Source organism: Onychostruthus taczanowskii, unplaced genomic scaffold, assembly GCF_017590055.1.
Source record: "Onychostruthus taczanowskii isolate IOZ18803 unplaced genomic scaffold, ASM1759005v1 scaffold11, whole genome shotgun sequence".
Lineage (NCBI taxonomy): Eukaryota > Metazoa > Chordata > Aves > Passeriformes > Passeridae > Onychostruthus > Onychostruthus taczanowskii.
The window spans coordinates 5,285,104-5,299,961 of record NW_024497629.1 but is presented as its reverse complement, the minus strand read 5'-3'; positions in this window follow the sequence as shown (position 1 = coordinate 5,299,961).

The following is a 14,858-nucleotide window of genomic DNA, read 5'->3' as shown; positions in this document are numbered from 1 at the left end:
TATAAGAAAAAGCACTGCTCCAGAAGCTTGACACAACCCAAGTACAGCACTTTTACAATATGTAACTGGATTATGGAACAAAGGGTGTGAAGAGATTCAGAAGGCACTGTGTCTAAAGCCGAGAGTAAGAGGGAAGAACAAGACAAAGCCTCCTCTTTAACTTTTGGGAAAAGGACCCACACCATCTTCTCCCTGCACTGGTCTTCACTGTTGCCTGACTACCACAATGACCAGCTCTGATTTCCAGTGAGAACAGGCTCTAGTGTTGCTTTCAAAGGGAATTCTTGTACATCTTGAGGGATATGAAATGAACACGCTTAAAAGGTGTTTAGGAACTTGAACCAGTTCTGTTGAACTGGAGGGTGAATCATACCCCTCCATGACCCTTTCATTTTGTCCACTGCAATGAAGCTGCTGCTTGGCTGCCTCGTCCTACTCATTTGACAGCTGTCAAGTTGAATAAAAACTGCTGTTTATTGGACTTGATATTTTGGACACATTATCTTTCACCTGATACACTGCTTGATCATACTCCTCCATTGCTGTCACCATATCATTCTCTGTTATATGAGTCCCTGTACATCTCAAAGATGTTTTCATTTTCCAGCGGAAATGGCTTGTTTGTAGTTTAATTTCAAAACAGAAGCAGTAAAAAAAAGGCCCTTTGTATACAGAGCACTAAACATAGAGATACAAATGTTCTGCATCAAATTTTATTTGTTACTATCCATCTTCTTCATAAAGGGCAGTGAAAATAGCTCTGCCTGTCAGACAGTTCAAAACCTGTTTGCTGAAAGTCTGAAGTGCTGCTGAATTCAGGTCACACACATCTAGAGACATTCAGATGCAGTGTTCTTTCTTTCATACTAGCAGGACAATTAATTCAGTCTATATGATCCCTAATCCTATTTTACTTTTGCTGTAGATACTGCATAGAATGTACAGGCTTGTTCATAGAGCCACAGAAAATTTCTTTTGGAAGGGGTCTCTGGAGATCATGTGGACCACTCTGCTCAGAGCATAGCCAGCTTTCAAGTGGCATATAACTTCAATCCTTATCATCAGGCTGCTTGGGGCTTTTCTAGTCAAGATCTGAATATCTCTATGGTTAGAGATTCCCCAATGCCTCTGGAGTGCTTGCTACTAAAAGCTGGTTATAGTGTTAAATTTTAAGTCATCCATATTTCCTTTTCTTCTGTTGTTCTCTTCTTTTCCTCTATGCTGATCACATAAGGATTAACTAAACCACGTGTAATACATGAGTAATACACGTAGCTCTTTTCTTAGTCTTACAGAATTAAATATTTCTGATCAATTTTTTTTTTAAATAATAACAGATTACCTTTAAAAAGCAACTCTTTTTCTTTAAACGGATCATGAAGATGTAAAATATCTGGACTTCTTATTTTGCTCTTGAATACTCTTTACGGCTAATGAGTGATGTTTCAAAGTCAAATAGTAAAGCTTACTATTAGCCATATCTGCTTGTCAGTAGTGCTTTATCCCCTTGGAAATAAGCCAACAACAAACATGGTGCCACTTCTGTCTTTACTAGCCAGGTATATTGCAGAAGTTGCAGGGCTTAGCTGCTCAAGCAGCTTCTCAGACAAGTGGAGCCATTCAAAAGGTGATAAAGTAATGCAGAAACTCTTGGGAAGTGCAGTTTATGTTGGGGGGTCTGCAGTGCAAAAGGTAAGTTTGATCTGCACCCACAAAATGCTCCTCCAAGGCATATAATCACAGTGCAAAATATTCATGGGGCAGCAGAGGAGTTTCAAAAAGTACTTTCCTTACATCCATTGCACCTCAACTCCTGTATAAAAAATGGACAACTAGCATAGATACTCTACTGCCTTAAGGCAATAAAAACATTACAGGTTAATTACTTGGGCCCTGAACTCTCACACAAAGGTATTTGGCAAAAGTGTATTATTCATCATTTCATGATAGTTTGGGGCTGTATCAGAAACAGGAAAATAATAAACTCTTCCAGTTCTCTTATCAGGAGAATTCTGAAGTCTTGTTCTGCCACTTCCCATCTAGCTTCTTAAAATTATCCATATTATAATACCTGCTTTGTTGGCAAGAACCGATGAAAATTAAGTGTGCAAGATGAAAGTGCCTTTTGAAGGAGAGTATGAAAAAGTGAAGTGCACTTTTGAGGAGTGCATATTTAGTTTACCTTTGAGCATCAAACTTCATATGAAAACAAACTGATGAGCCTGACAAAGCCTTTAGTTGTTCTCTTTTTATTTCTGAAAAACCTGTGCTGAGAACTATGCTGTTTGACATACTCATAAATTACTTACTATGTAAGAAAGATCACAGCTATTGGGGGTACTCAAAGATATAGTTGGTTGGAAAGAATCCCAGAATCATCCTCCAATACTAAACAACAGCAGAACAATAAAATAGATCAATTTCATTATTGATAAATGAGAGTTAATATATAAAAGAAATATAACCCTGTCTTTACAGGTATATTTAGTATATATATTTATTAGCTACTTACTACTCTGAAAAAAAATATGGGGCATTCTACAGAAAATTTCTGAAAACAGTAGTTCAACATTCACAAGCAATCAAAAAAAAAAAAAGAGAAAAAGTAAGAAATTATTGGGAAAATTGTATTTCTAAAATCCACAGTATGTTCAAATCTTTAACAGTGAGTTGCACTCCAGTCATCCCACCTTTAAAAAAACCCAAATGAATAGAATTAGAAAATGTAAAAAAAGCAGGAGTGATGATTAATGTAAAAGAAGTTTCCTATGGAAAAAAGAATATATGCCTTAACTGAATGTATATATTTTAACTAAAGAAGAGATATCACTAGTAGTGAAGAAGATATGGGTCCATAAAATCTTTGATAGTATAAAATAGGGAACAAGAAAAGGAGTATTCCTAGAGACGAAGAGAGGCCATATTGGTCAACAGTCAGGTCAGTCCAGCCCAGCATCCTGACAGCAACAAAAAACTCAGGCCCATGTAGAGAGGGTAAGACTAGGGTACATGTACATCTCCTAGGATGCCTCAACCTGCAACCATTTCTAGTTCGGTTACTGCTTACGTAATCAGGATCTCCATGGGTTTACTTTCTGTATTCAATAGAGAGATATAGAGACAGAGAGTTGTGATTATTCAGCCTGGAGGAAAGAAGGCCCTTGGCTGACCATACTGTGGCATTTCAGTACCTGAAGGGAGCGTAGGAGAGAGCTGGAGAGGGACTGTTCACAAGGGTGTGTAGTGATAGGAGAAGGGGCAATGGCTTTAAACTGGAAGAAGGTAGGTTTAAGTTTGATATTAGGAAGAAAAATTTTACTGTGAGGATGGTGAGGCACAGGAGCAGGTTGTCTACACAAATTGTGGATGCCCCATTCCTGAAAGTGTTGAAGGTCCAGGTTGGATGGGGCTTTGAGCAACCTGGTCTAGTGGAAGGTGTCCCTGTCTATGGCAGGTTGGGTGGATCTAGATGATCTTTAATCCCTTCCAATCCAAACCATTCTATAATTCTATGATTTCTTTCCTATCACCCTTTAATTCCACAGAAACTTTTAGCACCCACAAGATTTAGGATCAAAGAACTGCACTTCCAGCTTCCACCCAACAATTTCACTAAAAGTAAAATTTATTTTCTATTCATGTGGAACCAGTGCTCTGCTTTACCACCTTGCTGTCTTGCATTAGAAATACACAGCAAACACTCAATCCCTATAAAACCCTGACATGCTATTCATGTTTCTTAGACCTCTATCACATCATGATGAGGAATCTATTTACAGATTGAAGTACAGCCCTATTTGGTTGATGCCACTACAAGAAAAATTCCACACTTTTGATAATCCTTGGCACCCTTCTCTGAGCCCTTTTAAATTCTACCACATTGTCTGTAAGATGAGGGATCAGAAGTACATATAATGGTAAAATTGCAGGTGCTTCACATATTTAAACATCTGCATATTAATATTGTTATATTTTAAGGTTTATTCTTTTCCCAATAATTTTAACTTTTAGCTTGATTTCTCGACTGCTTATGATCACTGACATTTTAGCTGAACCATCCATCATAACTTGAAGAGCTGGCTCCTCTGCAGTAAGGGTCATTTCAGAACTCATCAATTTAAACGTGAAGCTAGGACTATTTTTATCTCTCTGCTGCATTTTACATTACTTCAAACAAAATTTCAATTCCCAATTTATTGCCCCACCTCACAAGGTTTTTCTTCAGTTCATCACTTGTGATTCTCTTTTTTGCTACTCTAAATTGTCAATATCATCAGCAAACTTAATCACCTTGCTAAGCATTCCCCTTCCCAGAGCATTTCTGGATGAATCAAATAAGGTATTCCATATTCCTTGCAGGACAAGCACTGGGACATATCACAAAAATTACTGCTTCAGAAGCTTAGTACAAACAAAATATAATACTTTTCATGTATAATTAAATTGTGGAACTCATGGTTGCATGTAGTTATGAGGATCTAAGACATGAAAGGTTTAAAAAACAATTAAAATAAATTCAGGAAAGAGACCTCCAGAATATATTAAACACAATGACTTGTCTGCAAATTGAGATTTAAAAAATTGCAAAATGTTGATCATCAGGAGCTACAAGGTACTAAGTGAAGGATTACTTTATATTTGGATCATTTATTTTAGATTTCCTCTAAACATCAGCTATTGATCAGTGTTGTAGACAGTATAGTGTGCCATCTGTACCCAGGGCAAACACAAACAACTGATCCATTATGGACATTTTTACTTTTTTTTTTTTTTTTTTTTTTTTTTTAATTAGGTACACATTTCAGATTGTTATCTATGTTTCAAAATTGTGCTGTATTTTTACATTTTCAGAAGATACCGTATGATGAAATGTGTTACTAATGAAAGGTAATAAAGCCTAAATATTTATAAAATAATAAATCACTGGCCTTTAAAACCCAATGCCCATGGGTTGAATACCCATCCCTCTTTAAATCTGTTAAATATTTTTGAATGAGTTCTTCCTTGCTTTTTTGATCATTGCTGTTTGAAATTTCCTGGAAAATGTACCTCTTTAGTGACAAAAGAAGATATGTTGATCTTTCAGCAGACAGAACAGCGTAATGGTACATTTTGTTCTCATGATAGACAGCTTTGACTTTGAGAACAATTGACTGGAATTTGAAGAGCACACTACTCCATGGCAAATGTTTCAGAGGGAGCTTTCATTACGTATTAACATTCCATAAGTTCTTCAAAATTAAAATCTCTTATTTGGACTTCAGAAACTGTGTCCTATAATGGGATTACAATTGAGTAAATCGTATTTATCACCAAAATCTCTACTCCCAATTATTCACATATGCAATCCATGGCTAAAACGCTCCTCCAAACACATATTCCTCTGTTCCTATACATTAGCAATGATAAATATTTTCTGAATTCTTTAATTCATTGCTTATACTGCAAGAGAACAGGCACATTTTAACCAGTAGATGCATTGTTTTTATTTTTTATTCTCTCTCACCTTCCTAATCTAACACAGAGTATTAGTTGCGGGCATAAAATGTGAGCATAAAACACATTCAGTAACATACACCTTTTCATTAATTTAATACAAAACCACTGGAAGGATATTGTGGCTTACTGTGAATAAATTATCTTCTGTATTTAAAATTTTGACTAAAAGAAGAATGATGCAAATGAGATTGGCAAATTTGAAACTCCCCATACTTCCTACGCAGGAATATTGTTGACAGTATTTGAGGAAACTGTAGGTTACAATGATGAAATACTCTAAATGGCTTATAATTAAAATCCAAATACTTTTTCCCTGTGAAAGCAGTCTGTCAATAATGAGACTTTGACCTCTTATGCAGTATTAGTAAGGTGAAACCAAAGGAGTTTAAAATTTTTTATCCAGATCAATTTTAAACTATAAATATGGTGATCCATATTTTAAACCATAAATATGTTGACCATAACCATGATCATTCACAAATTTAATAGTGGATGTCTCTTAGCATCTTTTAAAGCTATCTTGATATGAATAAGGTGGTATAATTTTAATAACATATATAAAACACTTCAGATCAAAGTGCATATTTTAACTTGTTAGTGTGCAAGACTGAGAAGACTGAAAGACTGAAAAGTCTAGAAAAACCAATAACATGGTACATTAAGGAATGGGAATGATGATAAAAATTGCTATGTGTCCATTCATATGAGCAATCCTTCATCTGTTAAAAACAAATCCAAAAGAAATAAAAAGAAGTAAAATCTATATTCATTTTTAGGATGTGAACAGTGTAAAATACCAGTTATACAACATTAAAAAAAATACATGACTCTGTGGCTGTATTTCTTTATTTCTAAATTCAGACAATAGGTTATTATATAAAAAAATCACTGCCTTTGTCTCATTATCTTGAAAAAATAGCAGCTCTTTGTTCATGTGTTTTTATGTAGAAGATGCTCTCTTATATATACCATGAAATCAGTGTAGTGTTAATTTATACACATTTATTTATTTACAAAAATCTTCTCCACAGACACAGAAAAACACTGGAAGACAGGAAAAGTTGCTGAAGTAGACAAACGCAGAGGTAAAACGTCCAATCATTTCCACTCATCTGTTGAGTGGGCTGGATGGGAGTGCAGTTTCCAATGGCAGTACATTTTCCTGTGATCCCAGGCATTCCTAGCACTGCTGTAAAGTGCCAGAGCGTTGTGCCTGTGCTCAGCAAGCCCCAGGAATCGGGCAGAGCACACAGGCAGGCTGGCTGCTCCTCTCCTCTCTTTCACAGCAGGCAGTGATTTGATACAGCTGAAGGTCGACACTAGAAATGAGACATCCTAGCAACTGGTAAATGGTTTCCACACTGACTGCCTGCTAAAACAGCTCGTAGACTACTTTGATTTAATAAGCAGCTCACTTTTAAATTCAGCAATTCTTCTTTCTAATCTATTTTAATCTATTCAGGTGCTGCTAGTTTGAAAGAGACACAGAATTTCATTAATACTCATGGTATGAATAGGGATCAGTTAATTATTTAAAACAGAATCTCCCTTTTAAATATTTTTCACATTTAGGGCTTAGGAAAAAAAATATTGGTGGAGGAAATACGGGAAGAATTAATGCCCTTTTTTTGACAAGATGAATCAGGAATTTGTGTTGAATTAAAGCCTTAGGGGGTAAAATTCCTTAAGAGCATGGAACTTTTTCTGGGGGTTCACGATGAACAACTGCAAAATAAGAGATTTTCTTTTTTTCAAGCTCCTGCTTGGCTCAGTCTTAAACATGGTCAACTACCAACATGACAAAGTCTGCAGGCATTTATTCTAAAGCATCTTGTAAAATGATCATCTGGTCTCACACAAAAGATTGACTAATTACATATATGCTGGCTTTATACCTGTATGAAATTATCATAGATATTATTGTATATCACAGTTATGCACATTTATACAATTTTATATGAGGCATTCTTACGTGTAAACACATGTATAAATTAAAAATTACACTCCAGTCTTTACAAAACTACTATATTCAACTTCCCATTTCAACTGTGGATAGAAATTAATAGACCCAACGTGAGGAAAGAAACTTGATTAGGAAACAGCTCAGATGTCCTGTAAAACATCTATGAAATATCTCAGACACTTTGTTAAACATCAACAAATTGGTAAAAGAGATCAATCCATAGGAAAGATAATTCCTATAGGAAGGCCTATTTCAAATCACTCAGCTGCCTAAAGAGCAATTAAGAGGGAGGTAAGTAGTCAATTAAAAAATTCTAAACAAATTTTGTAAAGAAGTCAATAAGTCATTTAACACATGAAATTTGGCAGTAAACAATACAGCTTTAACAGTATGTGTGTGTTTGTGTGTACTTGCATATACACACACAAATTATGTACATACACTAACCCACATTTAAACAGCCTGGCACATTTTGTGATTTGGTGATTCTCTGAACTGAAGTAGACCATGAGATAAATTTCTCAAGAGAAGCAACAGAATCTCAGTAACACTACTGCTCATATTAAATTAAATGGGACAAAACACTTATTAGGATTTTAGTAGTTTGAAATGGTATCACAGTCAAAGATCATGAATGCATCTGTTTTGTAAAGATAAATAATCTAGAACACCATATGACATTAAAACCTAACCACTGCTTTCTTAGAACATTGCCTCTGAAAGGGATCATTCTGGTAATAATGATCCAGATTAAAATTAAAATTCATCCAACTCAATATTGCTCTCAATTCTTTGCTGTTCCTGCTGTGATAGTGTTGTGCTACAATGTACTGCCCAGTTAGTAGCAGCCTGCAGTCATAAAATAAAGAACCAGGGGCAATCTTATTTTCACAGTGAGTTGATTTTAAGCTAATGCAACTAACTCCATGATTTTTAGTTCACCTCCCAAATTACAGACACTGATGGCTTTATGGTTGCACTAAACAGCACCTGAGAATGACTTGAAATATGCTGACCAGAATGTTACACATCACATAGATAATAATTATGGGGACAAAAATCATGATCATAAAAAGTCTGAAAATTGGAGGAAAATTATTAATACAGTGCACAGTGCCATAAAACATGAAATAAACTACCAAATTAAAAAAAACAAATAAGTAAATAGCCAGTTGAAAATTTTAAAAAAATATTCACACGGCAAACATTTATTACCTGCTATATTACTCCTAATTTGGATAAGCTAGCAAGTATGTGAATATTTTTCAATAGTCTCCAGAGACATTTGAGATATCTCAGGCAGCCACAGACCAATAAATATAACTAGGCAAGTTTAGAATGCTTATTTGAGACAACAGTTCTGCAAAGTATCTGCTGCATTTGTTTTAATTGTTCTGGCTAGCTACATATTTATTTGTTTATGACAGCCACACCTGACTGTTCTCCTTTCAGCTTTGTTTACTTTTCCATCAATGTTGAAAAAGTCACAAGAGCAAGGGAAAATATTAAAATTCTCCTGCTCTTGTGTAGCAAGATACATACATAAGATAATAAGCTATATCTTAAATTTAAGATAGAATATGTACACAGTCACCCTTTCTCACTTTTTGATAGACTCTCCTCTGAGAGGAAGCAGCTATTCTGAAAGAGGGAATGGAAAGGGGTTGCTCCATGCAGCAGAGGGCACAGGATGTGCCAGGGATGAAGGAGTAAACAGCAATGCAGGATGGTCAGACAGGGACTTGAGACAAAAGTCCCAATGAATGGAAATTTAACAAGAGCTACCCACAGGGCTTCAAAAGGGAGTGGAAGGTATTCAGGGAGGCCCAGGGAAGAAGAAATACTTCAAAACAGAGTCTGAGGTTTAGCTAAACTACCTAGGATGGTTCTCACAGATAAATGATTTTCAAATGTATAATGTTTTAGGAGGTGGGCTCTGAGAACACTAACCCTCCTCATCTTCCCCTCTTCATCTTCCCACATCAAACAAATAAATCAATCCCTAGGAGCTCCTTGAGGTCTGACTGGGGAAAGGCCCATGAATTCTGTAGCAAGTATACATGGTGACAGGATATGCTACAGAACACTTGTTTTGAAGCTTAACTTTTTTAAAAATCCGAATCAGTACAGTTAGTTCAGTATTAATATCTTTTTATATCATGTATTTGAATAAATATTTATGAATTAGCATTTTCAACATTACTTCAAATTAATGTGTTCATATTGCATAGCTGGTTTTCAGTGTGGCAGTACATTTTTTACCACTCAATGTGAAAAATGGGTTCTAGGTTAATGGTATGGGTAAATATCTTTGTCACATATCTAAAATTTAGTTAAATGTAAAACTCATTGCAACAGGAAGTTACAGAAATCACAGACATAAATTCTTTAATAATGACAAACTCATTACTAAGTAGTTTGTAGTTACCTATTAAGGTTTCTGATCCAAAAGTGTACTCCAGCTCTACATGTTCCTAAACTTGAAACTAGTACAGTACTTCTTGTAAAAGAAGTAAACTACTTGTACAGTAGTTTACTACTAGTAAACTACTAGTACAGTAGTTCTTGTAAAAGAAACACTGTGCAACTGCTTTGCTTTGGATAAGATTTTCTTAAGCTATCTCTCTGATACCAGGTACAAGACCAGATACTGTGTGATGTATTCTGGGGAGAGAAGCAGTAGCAGGGTTTTGACAAATAGAGATGTTGGCAACTAGAAAAACGTGGGCAGAAGACAGCACTTATGTTAGGGGTTAACAGATGCAGGAAAAGATGACTTGGCATTATAAATTGAGAGATTTCATTGCAAATGGAATGATGAAATAAGTTTTTAATGTTTTCTTTAACATCTCTTTTCTCTGATAGTTCTTTTCTGTCTGTTGGTTCTGAACTGATTTTATGTCCAGTAGCCCACTTTCTGAGATGCATCTCTGCTCTTAGCAGTACATCCTGCTCTTGTGATTATGGTCCAAGAGTGCTGATTCACTGCTGTTCTCTCAAACCAAATCATATTAGAAGGTATTACCTCTGATATAAAGACTACTATACAAAGTCATCATGTCTCACAGTGCAGTTTAATTACACAAAGGTAACTACCTATGTATCCACCAAGTTGTGAATACATTTTGTCCATAAGCAAGTAAACAGTCTGCTTATTCTTCATCTACCCTTCCCACCACTTTTTAGGAGAAAATACACTCATATCACAGTATTGAAGTGTATTATGACTCATACATATCTGTATGACAAACATTAATAATAAAAATAATGACACAAATGAAAAGCTGAGTAAGATAATCTGGTGTCAGAAAAGGTTAGGTAGACTCTTGTTTGCTTTGATGTGTGCTGGTTAAAGTAAGAATTCCATTAGTAATAAATCTGCTAACCTAGTTGCAATTTGTGGCCTTTTCCTCTATTTTTAATTTCATGATTTGCTATTACTTCTACAGTTGTGTTCCAATTTTTCCATGTCATCATTATAATATTTTAGCTAAGAACAATCACTCACAGATCAAATACGCAAACAAAGTCCAAACAAAGTTGGGACATCTCAAGGCCATGTGACCAGCGTGACTCCACAGGAATTATTCTGTGTATGTAGAAGTTCTGCCTTGAGCTAAATGGCAGAGGAAAGCTATGTTTAGGACATTTGTAGAAAATGAAATGCTTCTAAGTTTTGTCATTCCTATCCTTCTAAACACCCATTATTTACTTGAAGCTTATATTTCTCAGGTCCAGAATGTCAACCTTTTCTTTCTGCTTGAGCAAATGCCTCACTTAAGAAGAACAACTGGAACAGCTTCTGTGGGAAGCAGCCTACTGGAGTGAAACCTGGGCTCATGCCATTTAGCTTTAGACATTTCATTTAGGTGCCTGAACTTAAATATTTATTTTCTTGACTCTTGCTAGCCAGGTTCCCAGCCTGAATCACCTTATTACAGTTTCTTTGTATTTTCACTGACATGAAAGAAAATGCAAGCAAACAAACAAGTATTTAGCTATCAAATGTCGGCTCTAAAGTTAGGCATTGCACACACTCCCCAGTTGTGACTGTATTATACAACATCAGAGACGATGTTACATAAATGGTATTTTCTTTGCATTTCATTCCATGAGCCTAGGAAATTGAAGACTAATAAATGGTCTCATTAATAAAAAGACTGAATTATAATTTATTTTGTTTGACACAAACAAAGGTGATCTGCACAAAAGAAATCACTACATTTCACAAAGAAGAAAAATTGCATTTATTAGTAAAATAGTTCATTCTATTTTATCTATATTCTTAGGGGCATTGTTTAAAAATGTATTTAAAAATGAGACATGAAAATGAAAGATAATACATATATAAAAATGCCATTTTTCATGTAATTATATATAGCACATTAAGTAGCAAGACAATCTAGTCACTTTGAAAGTGAAAAAATCAGCCATGCTCATTGTTTGCTGTTGAGCATCAAGAATCTCACCCTTTTCCAACTGCAGTGTGTTGCAGCAGCTTCGTTTAATCACAGAGCCTTGAAGCAGCTCCCTTCTGCCAATCCTTGCAGCCGCATTGCTGCTTTCAGCTCCCCACCTAACAGACAAGTACATCTCAGTCTGCTAAAACTGCACCAAGGGAACACAGAAAGAAAAAAAATATTCCTTCAAAAGGCCTGGCAGAACATAAAGCATATAGCTAGAGATGTAGATATAGATACAAACTCCTTCTAATTATATTTTTCCTGCTGTTGATTCTCGTAAATATATATATGCAAATATATTCTTAGCAAGTATTGAGCATAAAAGAGAGAGGGGAAAATGCACACCCCAAAATGATATTCTGCAATTAAATTGATGTCTGCAAAACAGGAGATCAGACTAAATTTAAAAAAAAAAAAAAAAAAAAAATCTCATTACCAGTAAGCCACCTGCTGAGATAGCGAGTCCTCTCAGAGACTACTGTGTCTTTTAATATTGAATTGTCTACTCTGGAGTGCAAAGGAGGGAGAGAAAAAAAGGAGAGGAGGATCCTCAATTTCATTAGATTTTGAATGTTCCTCTGGAGATGCATATCTATCTCCCTTGACAAGATCAGAGTCTCGGGCCCTCACTTGGCTTCTTTCAAAGGTACAAGCAGCATGTCCAGGAGATTGAAAGCCTAAAGAAGATTCATGTAAGGAATGGAAGACTGTAAAACAGCAGGCACCCAAGTTGTTATGCTATTCATTCATAAGCTAAGAATTCTTATATTTACACAGGTCATACTGAGGGTGAAATAAAAAATACACACTTTCAATAGGAAACTTTGGGTCAGACCCTGACTTCTTTTAAATTGCTGTCACCCCATTATGAGCATCATGTTATTGAGGTTAAAAAATCATCTGAAGTTGCAACAATTAGTTGGCAACAATAAATTGCATTTGCAACATCCAAAGAACTGTATAGCAAGAAAATGGAAAATTCTACCATTATCTATCTGGCGAAGCAAGTGTAGCGAATGCAATTCTCCACAGTCTAAAATACAACATTATTTGCACAGATAAAAAAATGAATTTTAAGTGGCTGAAAATACCAACAATCTGAACTGGTAAACGTTTACAACCAACTTACAAAAGCCTCCAGGAATTGCATGCAGTGTAGGACAGCACCATGTAAGACATGTCATAATAGCTCACACTGGTAATGTCATTATTACCTTTCTAGTGATAACACCGTGAATACAATAGAAGTAACTTATTAAATTGTTGATCTACACCAAAATTAAGCTTTTTCATGGGAATTTTTGACTAAGCACTAGTAATTCAAGTGGAGAGGTTTTATATGTATATACACTTTTCAAATGGGATTTTGTATTGCATTGTTTCTGTGGTGTAGTACATGTAAAAATAAGCCATTTTTCCAGAATAATACTGTCGAGTACCTCTTTTTTTGGATGAGCATCTTGTTTTCAAATGCTTTTGAAAATGCAGTCTAAGTAAACTGATTTTATATGGAATTACCGAAATATAGACAGGGAAAATTTTACATGAAAAAGCCCTACATAGTATCTTCTGCTTAACCGACACCTTTTTTTTGTAGCTGATGGGAATTCTGCCATTGAATGAGATTTTTAAAAAATACTATAATATAGAAAAAGTTCTATCTAAATATGTTTTAGCCACTCTTTTTTTTTTTTAATTCAACCTATTATTTCTGCTTTTTGAGGGTAAGCAATGTTCAGGTTTTTGCAAAGGATGACCCCAAATGATGGGGAAAGGGGCATCATCTCTAAGTCCCAGTCACACAGCAGACGATGAAGCCTAAGGTGGCTTTCTACCAGCTGCCTGAAATACTGCTGCCTTGGCACTTGTGGAAGAACACACAAAACCCAGCTAAGACACCAAGTAAATACCTGAATTTAGAGCCACCCCAGAGCTCTGCAGTTCCACAGCTACGCTGCTGCCACTAGAAAAGTTACGAAGATGAGATGAAGTCATGCAGTAACTGCAATATGGACAAGATCAAAATAGGTCACACAGAATGAATGTTGCACTGTGGTGGTAAAAGACAGACTTATAAAGAACTGAGCAAGAGACAGAAAATGTGAGGGAACAATGCAGTTAAAACTTAGAAGCAGATGTTACAGCAGTCTAACTTTCATTATGCTAGAGATGATTATTAATGATCTGCCAGGCCAAGAAAGCAATGAGGTAGCACAATATGAAGATGACAGAAAATAATTTAAATTAATCTGAACAAATAAACATGAATTTCACAGATATCCAGTGAAGTGTATCAAATCTTGTTTCTTTCTGCTAAGCCTGGAATAGAACTAAATTTTTAGCATTTTCAGGTGGTATTTTTACACATCTAGAGAATCAAAACATGAAGAGAGGGGTGCGGTGCACTGGGAAATTAAAAAAAAAAAAAGCATAAAATTGCTGCCTTACACAAAAAAAAAAAGTAATTCTGGGAGCAAAATTGGTGGCTTTCGCCAATCACAAAAAGATAACCTATGAATTCAATTGTCTGCATTAGCATACTGAAAATACTGTCACTTCCTGTACATTTGTACACATCTGCTTGTGTTATAATGTAATTCTTCGGGCATTTCAACAGTAAATGAAAAATTATTTCCATCTATCACTTACTACACAATCTTCATGCTTTTGTCTTTCTGAAATAATGAGCAGATAGTTAAAAACAGGCATGGTGTAATCCACTCTTTTTTATATATGTCATTATTTTGCGTCCCTTTCACCTCCTTGCTGCATCCATCTGCTTTCTGCAGCGTTGTGCTTAGGACATGCTAAATATGCTTAATTTATGTAAACAGTCAGTGACAGAGCTTGTCATGCATGAAAGTAAACACTGATGTGTGTCTCTGCCTTTAAAAGGACCTACAGTTAGTTACACGCTGCGCAGTGTCTGGTGA